Below are 10,887 nucleotides of genomic sequence, written 5' to 3' on the forward strand. Positions count from 1 at the left end.
CTCCCGCATTCATATCTTGTACGGCATTCATGATCCACTCCACTGAGTTCATGGTAACATAAATTCTTCCAAGCTTACGTTTTTGGCGTATTTGGTCTTCCATTGCTAACATCGAATTTCAACAACATTAGGATGTGGTAAGTCTTGGTTTTGGAACCACTAACATCCATCAGAAATTCAGCACCGAAGATAAAAGAAAGCAAAAAAAAAAAAAAAAAAAAAAAAAAAAATCCACTGCGTTTAGTGAAAAAATAAACTAGAAAACAAATTCAAAAGTTTTTCTGAAAGTACACGTAAATATATTTTGGGAATCAGTTTGTCCTCACTTGCTCATATCCAAACACAGGCTCCATCGCCCATTTGTAAAAATTTATGTCGGCTCGCTTTAAATAGGTTTGCAAGGGTTCATGATGAACTCAAGTTGCAAGCTACAGCCTTTGCAAACTGCAACATTCAAGCACACGTACCATGCATAACCTTTGCGCAACTCTTATATGCTTCATCATGTGTGGGCCAAAGCCTAGAGAATCGACCTAACTTTTAAAGCTTCAAAAAATAATAATCAAGAAGAAGAAGAACCCACTTCTTTTGAATGCAAGTGACAACCTTCCACTCCTTCCAAATTCCACTTCTTTTTTTCCCTTTTGATCACTCTCATCAAAGTAAAGAAAAGAAAAGAAGCCAGAGACAAATTAGAGGAAATGCAAAAGCTAGGAAGAAGGATTCTCAAAAGCAAGAGAATGATCATGATTTTTTCTTTTCTTTTCTTCTTTTTAAGTTTCTGATGAAAACATAGATGCTATGCGTTACTCTGAAGCAGTATAATATATACTGAAATTCCATCATATCCTTGCAAGGATAGAAAAAAGTAGGCAATGCAGAATCTCCCCCTTAATAACTACGGGAAATGGATCATTTGTCCAAATATTTTTAAATCACGGTTCAAATGGACGAGTAAAAAATAGTTTGGGTGAAATGGCCAAAAAAAAATAGCAAGGATGAAATTGGATTCATCTTAGCTTAAATTTAAAAAATAGCAAGATGAAACTGGATACATGCTGTGTAAATTAAAAATAAGAAAAAATATTTGAAAATGGGCACGATAAAACTGGTTACATCCTGCCTATTTTTATATTTTTTTCCATTTAAACAGTATCAAAATCTAACTGTCCATTTCACCCAGAAATTGTTGATTTTGGTATTTCTAACCAATTTTGTGTAATAACTAAATGTTATTAGTACTCTAAATATATATAGATATACACTTTCTTAACTGTTCAGTAGGCCTAATATGTGTAAGTTCTATTACAACCACTTCCCAAACCACAGCTGAACTAATTTCCTACGTACCTATTACAAATCAATTTTAATGACTTGTGATTGATCCTTAATCTTGTTAAACGATTTGCACGTGTCGAACTTACATGGGTCTGCTTCGATCAGCAACTGGACGACTTCGTTCATAGTGGGTCGATGAGTGGGAGCTTTACAAGTGCAACGGATTGCTATTCGCAACACTTTAATCATTTCGTCTCTGAATACGCCTTGCAATCTTTTGTCTAACACCTCTACTGCACCTTCTTTAGTTTCTACTTTGCAAGAAACCCAATAGATGATATTCTTGCTTTCGCCGAATTCTGTCTCCACCGGTTTCTTTCCGGTAATGAGCTCCATTAGTACCACCCCGAAGCTGTACACGTCACATTTTGTTGTCGCCCTCGATGTGTAGAGTATTCTGTCAGTAACAAAAATACTCGCTCAGTAATTAATAAAAAAAATAATTAAATTGGATTAAAAAATGAAAGAATCTGAATTACCTGGAGCCATGTATCCGTAAGTCCCTGCAATAGACGTAGTTGAGGAATCCATTCCTTCAGTTTGCAACACTTTTGCAACACCGAAATCTGCGACTTTAGGTTGATAATCCGCGTTAAGCAAGATGTTCGTCGACTTGATATCTCTGTGAATAATCGGAGGTAACAGATCATGATGGAGATAAGCAAGACCTTGCGCAACTCCAAGAGCGATCTTGTGTCGAATTGGCCAATCCAAAAGGTTCCTTCCTCTGTGAAGGGAATCCCATAGATTTCCATTTGGCATGTACTCGTACACTAAAAGATTCAAATCTGAACTCGAAAAGTAGCTGTAAAGTTTCACTATGTTCTTGTGTCTAATGCTACCAAGAGTCTGAACTTCAGTCTTGAGCTCTTTGTCTACAGACAATTGATTCTCCAGAGACGGGTCTTTAGTTTTTCGAGTCCAAAGTTTCTTAACTGCAACAGTATGTCCACTCTTCAACTCAATCTTGAAAACTGTTCCAGATCCTCCGTGCCCCACGATATTCTTGTTAACTAAAGCTTCAACAATTTCGCGCTGATCGAACGTAATCTTATGGAAACTTTGCACTTCATATGAGAATGATGATGTGGTTATGAATTCATCCTGTTCAAGTGTCGATCTGTCTTTACTGAACCGGCGTTGGATGAGCAGCGCGAGCCCAATGATCACGACTACCACAGAAGTCGCAATCACCCAGATGTGGCTTGCTTTTCTTTTGGTGCTGCTGGAAAGTTGTTGACAGACAGGGAAAAGATTTGACACTGATGTGTTGACATAAACACATAAACCTGGATTACCTATTAGACTTTCTGCTAACCCACCTCTAATCAAAGATAAAGGGACAGGACCTGAAAGATTGTTGTTTGAGAAATTTATAGAATTTGGAAGCAATTCACAAATGCTTTCAGGGATGTTTCCGGTTAACTGGTTGCTCGAGAGATCGAGCACGTTAAGATATTTCAAGGATGAAAGAGTTGTTGGGATGGATGAATTCAGCTTGTTTCCTTGCAACATGAGTAAATTCAGTTTCCTTAAGTTTCCTATTTCTACTGGAATAGGACCTGAAATGAGATTACTACTAAGATCAATCTTAACTAAATTACCAGCCTGCGAGATTTCTGGCGGTAAACTACCCGAAAGCCTGTTCTTCTGAAGGAAAAGTTCTGATAGATTCTTAGCATTTGCAATGGAATTCGGTATCGAACCGTCGAGGTTATTGAAAGATAAATCAATGATAGAAGCATGTGGAAGAGCAAGTAAACCTGGAGGGATTGAGCCTTGTAAATGGTTATAACTAACTCTAAATCGAAGAAGAGATTCGCATTTTGTGTAACTCTCTGGCAATTCACCAGTGAAAAGATTTTGTAATACCAGCAAGTACTTGAGCTTACCTCCCTTGCAAATATTTGGTGGCAGTTCCCCGGTCAGACGGTTTTCCGACAAGTCCAAAACAAGCATTTCTGATGATGCACCAAGATTTTTCGGCACTTCACCTGTCAGAAAGTTGTCATAGAGTGACAGCATAGTTAAAGATTTTGAGTCTCCGATTGCGCTCGGAATTCCTCCACTTAAACTGTTGTTATACAGCTGCATTACTTGAAGTTTCGGAAGCTTGCATATCGATTCAGGAATCTTTCCAGTCAATTGGTTTACTGAAAGATCCAAATCAATAAGCTCTGTCAGATTTCCAAGCTCTTCAGGTATTTCGCCGCTGAGATGTTGGTTGTAGTACAGCTCCAGTTGTCGTAGTTTCTTCAGCTTCCCGAGTTCTGCAGGAATCGGACCGGAAAGCAAATTTCCAGACAACTCGAGATCCACCAGTTCAAGCATGTTTCCAATTGATTTTGGGATCGGACCTTGAAGCATACACGTCGATAAAACCATAACCCGAAGCTTTGATAGTCTAGAAATCTCCTCAGAGAGTTGCCAGTAATTGAAATTACTATTTTCATTGAAATTCAAAACTTCAAGATTAGTTAAGTTGGTTATAGACGCCGGGAACACACCACTGAAAAGATTATACGACAAGTCAAGTATCCGTAGAAGCTTCATAGATGAAAAGTCCGGCAGAGTTCCAGTTAGACCCAATGAAGTCATATTGAGCTCTTCTAGTAGAGTGCAGTTGTTGATACCAGCTGGAAAATTACCATTTATATTGGTGGCATGACCGATCCGTAGACTACGTAATTCAGGTAGATACGAGCATACATCACCGGGAAAGTTTCCTGACATAGACCATCCAGAAAGATCCATGTCTACAACGTACCCACGACTATCACAACCGATACCGGTGTAATTGCAGTAAGAATTTCCGGTCACGTTCCAACTAGGAAAAGGAATACCTCTAAGAGATTGTTTCACGAGAGTGAAGAAATGAGATTGGTTGTCAGTGTTTGCTTGAAAGGATAAGTTGGTGAAGAGTGATAGAAATAAGAAGAGAAGGAATGAAATTGTTTGGGTACCCATTGCAAATGACTCGAGGAGGAGTATGTGTAAATAGAGGTGGTGGTGGCGGTGGTGTTATGGGATTATGGTGGTTGTAAAAATGGAAGTGGAAGTGAGGAAGGAATGAAGCTTATAAGTGGCATGATGAAGGAATCAATTGTTGCAGTAGTACACTACAGTGATGATAAGAGAAGGAGATGCATGAAAGATAGAAAAGGAAGTATGTGTGTTTAAGAGATAGATAATCAGGATACAGAGATAGAAAAGGAGGATGATATTCACATAATCTTTGCATAAAGATGCTAGCTTTTAGTTTATACCCACTATCTTTAAGGAGGGGGAATAACATCAATTGTTTTTTTTTATACTTATAGGTATAGACTTTTCTCAGATTAGATTAGATGTTTGCATATATCTTAACAAAACGTATAATTCTCTCTTAATTTGTTAATCTCTCTACATGTACTGTACGGTTTATACATTTTTTCTTTTATGATGGTTGACTCGAAGTCTGAGCCAGTTCATACATCTGATTCAAAAATACTTGAATCACATATTTGATTGGATTCACAAGTTTTTTATTAATATATTGAGGGGCTGAGCTAAACTTCGGCTCACATATTGGTAATATGTGATCCAAGATCGGTTTGTACCATCTTTTAAACCAAAATTTTACCTCCCATATCTAGATTCCTAGCTCCTAGGGTGAGTGACACCATATCTGATGCCAGCCGATTTGGATCATGCAGACCGATCCTCAACCGACTTAATGCAAGAGTGTTAAATGAGTAATTATCACAAATTTTGGAAGTTCAAAGTAAGCCAACTAAACTCATCTTAATAATATCTTATCATCATAGATACTGTTAAACCTAGGGCTGCACAACGGGTAGGGTGGGTAGGATATGGCCTATACCCGCCACCCTACCCGTTTACTGGCGGTTAAGAAAATCTTTACCCGCCACCCTACCCGCCAAATAATGGATATGGTAGGATACGATTAAAAAACTGGCGGGTAGGGTAGGGTTGGCGGGTATAGGTAGGGTATGTGCACTCCTAGGTAGGGTGGGTAGGATATGGCCTATACCCGCCACCCTACCCGTTTACTGGCGGTTAAGAAAATCTTTACCCGCCATCCTACCCGCCAAATAGTGGATAGGGTAGGATACGGTTAAAAAACTGGCGGGTAGGGTAGGGTTGGCGGATATGGGTAGGGTATGTGCACCCCTAGTTAAACCTACTTCCCTTTAGTAATTCCATATAAAATTAGTCATAATTAAGCAAACCACTCACTCAAATCTCAATGGGTTCTTCGTGAATCAGACAAGCACTTCCTTTATGAACGCTTTTGTTGTCATGCATGTGAATCATTAGAGAGCAGCATCTCATACTCTTAACCATTAGATTTAAACTTTTACACACACAATAATGAGATCGATAACTGCGAGAAACACATGTTTAGAGGTTTAGAAAAACTTGCTTTGGATCAGCACTTTGTGAGAGCAAGAAAGAAATGTCAGGGAAAAGTAGGACAGATCCTAATTAAGCTGAGTTTAGAAACCTCAAACCGCACTATTTTTCTTGGGGGTGTTGTTATGCAGTATTACTAGGAGTCCAAAAATTTGTTTGATTTGATAAAATGGATAGGGTGTGAAGGAGGGTCACTGACTAAGTGTTTGTGCATTGCTTACTGTTATGGCTCAAATCCAGTTAACCTCGAGATGATTTGAGTTTGTGTCTTGAATCAAAGCTACCCATAGTTAAAAGACTCGAGAGTAGACTCGTCCAACAAAATACATATAGCTAAAATGTATTGTGTGCGGTTTCATAAAAATTATAAATAAATTCCTTTTATTGGCATTATTCGAATTTTCCTGAGGATAACTCCATCCTTATGTGTATTGCTTCGGTGGCCGATGAGATATTCTCAACTCTTAAGAACATGAAACCAAATAAAGCACCAGGCTCTGATGGTTTTCCAGATAGCTTATTCAAATACAACAGAGAATTGGTAGGTTTTAGGTAGTATTAGTAATTCATGATTTTCTTAAAACTAAAATCTCAAACCCAGATTTGAACAAAATCTTTCTATCTTTAATTCCTAAAAATGTATAACACTAATCGATTTCAGACCAACTGGTTTGTGTAATATACCATATAAATTAATCACTGAGATCTTGACCAATTGGCTAAAATTTTTACTAGATAAACTCATCTCACATTTGCAATCTGCATTCTTATTTTCAAGACACATTTCAGATAACATAATTATTGCTCAGGAAATTGTCCATTTTATGAAGAAAAATAGGAAGAAAACTATACAACATTGGAATCAAAATCAACATGTTGAAGGCATTCGATAGGGTCAACTAGTCATTTCCTAAGCAGGCCTTAAAAGTCCTTTGGTATCGATGATGGTGGTGTGGCCTAATGCATCAATGCATTTCAACTACATCTATTTATGTCCTTCTGAATGGTCATAATGTTGAAACCTTCAAACTTCAAGTGGCTAAAGACAAGGAAATCCTTTATTTCCTTATTTTTTTCTTGATTTGTATGGAGGTATTTTCTAGGTTATCATGATCTTGTGAGCTAAACAAGAAGATACAAGGAATTAAACTTTCTAGCAATACTACTCTTATTTCTCATCTATTCTTCGCAGACAACTGCCTCCTTTTAACTAGGGAAGATTTGGTTGTTAACCATTATCTAGACTTTTGGCTTAGCTTCAGGTCAATTAATTAATTTCGAAAAATCTGGGCTATTTTTCAGTAGCAAAGTTCACCCTAAACATCAAAAAAAATTTCATAAGATTGTCAAAAAAAGAAAAAATTAAAAATTAAAAAAATAAAATCCTAAAGATACTACTTAGGGGCTTTTATTTTTATAGATAAATCTAAATTGAAAATCTTTAATGGCATTATTAAAAAAAATGGAACATAAAGTGAGTGGTTGGATGAGTAAGACTCTTGCTCAACCAAGCAAATCAGTGATTAACAAGTTTATGTTGTCTTCAACGCCTGTTTTTCAAATGGGTTGTTTTATTCAACCAAAAACAATAAACAACAAAATTTCGGGTGTTTATTTAAAATCTTGAGATTTTTTTGTACAACTCTATTAGTAGGGGGTTGGGGGTTTAGAAATGTCAATAAGGCAACCTAAGCCATGATTTCTAGAGTGGCTTGGAGACTAGCTTCTGAGCCAAACACGATGTGGGCATCAATTCTTAAAGGAAAACACCTTAAAAGAACTCATGCTTCGCTTTCAAAAAAATCTGATGGATCTTCCTAGATTGTGAAATGCATTAGTCAGGGCTTAAATGTTAGAGAAATGCTCGGTTGAACCCACAAGTTTTGCTATCTCAAGCTTGTTATCAATATTAGATGATCAAAACTATATCTTGAGTTCTAGTCTACTAAGTCAAGTCTTGGACTAGGTTAGAATTTGGTAGTTGAGTCCCAGAGATCACCTTCGAAAACTGACATTCGACGAAGATATTTTGATAATTTTTGTATCAGGTATGTGAAAACTGAACCATTCTACTGTAATCACTATCTTACCCTTATATCTGTTGAGACTATGTCATATGACTTCTAGTAGATTTACATAGAAGAGTTTCGAGTCAAGATTGTCTTGTTAAAAATATCGAAATATGATTTTAGCAAAGATGTCCAACGGTCCTTAAGTATATTAGTTCAAAGCAATTTGTTGTTTGTGAATTAAGTTGTGGATCAATTAGAAATTTCCCATGCAAATGATTTAATCACTTGGGAATGTTTCAAACATCATAAGAGAGACATTTAGAACTTCTAATATTTCTGCCCAGGGTAGGTTGGCGAACCAGTTCGCAAACTGTAAATTCTGTTGGATACAGTAGACGAACCGTTGTGAATTGAATTTGAAGTTTGTATAATAGGCTAGCAGTTTGCAAGTAACTTAGTTCGGAGGTCTAGTAGGGTTGAAAAAATCCGGTTCACGAACCGTATAGCAGCCTAACTTGTGAACAAGCCTTACGGTTCACGGACTGTTCTACCAACTGTCCAATAATATTTTTAGCAAATGCTCAAAGACTAATTTTCTTAAATATGTTCAGTATTACTATAACTCTGTTAGACGTTTCTAAGACTTCATTAATCACTTAAACACTTATGTGTGTGTGTGTGTGTGTGTGTGTCATGATTAAGTTCTGGTGATTAAATGAACATCAAATTTCTTTTATTTCTTTGGCTAACTTGCCAAATCGAATAAGTCATTATACATGGTTCCTTAACCGAGCCACAATATATATTCTTCTCTTGTATTTTCCGAGAAAATAGTTTTCTTGATTCTCAACCAATAGTCTTGGAAGGCTATAAATAAAGATGCTATTTCAACTAAGAAAATCAATCTATGAAACTTTGTTTCCTAGTTAATTAAAGAGTCGTCCTTTATTGACCTAAGTTTCTTCTGAGAAACGTAATTAGGTCCACGACTGAAAGAATTCGCTTTGGGGATTCATGAAGCCATGCCTGACTAATTTTACCTTGATAGTTCGTGTATCTAGATCTTGTTTTTGTTTTATCAAGGTTTTCGTAATCTCTTTCAGGCAGGATAGATAGTAACCGCAAAGTTCTCGTCATCTCAGACTTTGTGATTCCTTAAAATAGATATATGAAAACTGGTCTTAATTGATCTTTCGAATATTTTTCTTGAGAGGTGGTAAAAGATTCAGTCTTCTCATCTAAGCGAGTGCAAGTGTTCTGGATTGTGAGGTTTGTTAGCTTTGTCTATTGTAAACAAATTTTCTCCCCTTGATCTTTTATCTAAACGAAAATAAAATAGGCTTATCTGTTAGAGGAAGATTGGTATTTGGTATCAAAACTCCTCACTCTGGATGTAGCAACTCTTAGGATGTAAAGGACATCAACTAAGGGAATGAATTTCGTACAACCTTGCGAGGTTTGGAGAAACTTGCTTTGGATCAGCACTTTGTGAGATCAAGAAATAAATGTCAGGGAAAAGTAGGACATATCCTAAGTAAGTTGAGTTTAGAAACCTCAAGCCGCACTATTTTTCTTGAGGGTGTTGTTATGCAATATTACTAGGAGTCCTAAAATTTGTTTGATTTGATAAATTTGATAGGGTGTGAAGGAGGGTCACTGACCAAGTGTTTGTGCATTGCTTATTGGTATGGCTCAAATCCAGTTAACCTCGAGATGATTTGAGTTTGTGTCTTGAATCAAAGCTACCCATGGTTAAAAGACTCGAGACTTGAGAGTAAATTCGTCCAAGAAAATGCCATATTACAGCTAAAATGTATTGTATGCGATTTTATAATAAGTAAATAAATTTCCTTTTATCGACATTATTCGAATTTTACTGAGGACAACTCCATGATTATGCGTATCCCTTTGGTTGGATGATGAGATATTCTCAACTCTTAAGAACATGAAATCAAATAAAGCACCGGGCTCTGATTGTTTTCCAGTTAGCTTATTCAAACACAATTGAGAATTGATAGGTTTTAGGTGGTATTAGTAATTCATGATTTTCTTGAAACTAAAATATTAAACTCAGATTTGAAAAAAAATATTTCTATTTTTGATTCTTAAAACTAGATAGCCTATAACACCAATCGACTTCAGACTAATTGGTTTGTGTAATATACCATATAAATTAATCTCTGAGATCTTGACCAATTGGCTAAAGCTTTACCAGATAAACTCATCTTACCTTTGCGATTACATTTTTATTTTCAAGAAAAATTTTAGACAACATAACTATTGCAGAAAAGTATGAAGAAAACATGCAACGTTGGACTCAAAACTGACATGTCGAAGGCATTCGATAGGGTCAACTGGTCATTTCTTATGCATGACTTAAAAATCCTTTGATTTTTATGATGTTGGTGTGGACTGATGCATCAATGCAACTACATATATTTGTGTCCTTTGGAATGGTCATGATGTTGAAACTTTCAAACTTCAAATGGCTTAAGACAAGGAAATCCTTTATGTTCTTATCTTTTCTTGATTCGTATGGAGGTAGTTTTTAGGTTATCATGTTCTTGCGAGCTAAACAAGAAGATACAAGGATTGAACTTTTTAGCAATATTTCTTTTATTTCTCATCTATCCTTCGCAGACAACTACCTCCGTTTAATTAGGGAAGATTTGGTTAATTATAAGCATTTGATAACCATTATTTAGATATTTAGCTTAGCTTCAAGTCAATTAATGAATTTCAAAAAATATGTGCTATTTTTTCAATAAAAAAGTACGCCCTAAACATAAAAAAACACTCATAAGATTGTCTAAATAAAAAAAATCCTAAAGATACTCACTTAGGGCCTTTTATTTTCATAAATAAATCTAAATTAAAAATATTTAATGATAGTATTAAAAAAATAGAACATAAAGTGAATGGTTGGATGAGTAAGACTCTTGGTCAACCAACCAAATCAATGATTAACAAATTTATGTGCCCCTTTTCCCTACCCTATCCCTCGTATGTAGGGAAAACCCTAAAAATGCATCCACTGTGAACTCCATATCCTACAAGGAAAAGTGAATCTGATCTGATCCACCTTGTAGGGAAGGGAAATCACATGGAAACTCAGAAGCCA

At 36.2% G+C, this 10,887-nt stretch overlaps 1 pseudogene; it reads right to left on the minus strand.

Annotated features, from left to right (window-relative positions):
* Positions 1–1,178: 1,178 nt before the first annotated feature.
* Positions 1,179–4,598, minus strand: LOC113285514 (annotated as a pseudogene).
* Between the last annotated feature and the right edge of the window lie 6,289 nt (positions 4,599–10,887).

The sequence above is a fragment of the Papaver somniferum genome, chromosome 1 (genome assembly GCF_003573695.1).
Source record: "Papaver somniferum cultivar HN1 chromosome 1, ASM357369v1, whole genome shotgun sequence".
NCBI classification, from domain to species: Eukaryota; Viridiplantae; Streptophyta; class Magnoliopsida; order Ranunculales; family Papaveraceae; genus Papaver; species Papaver somniferum.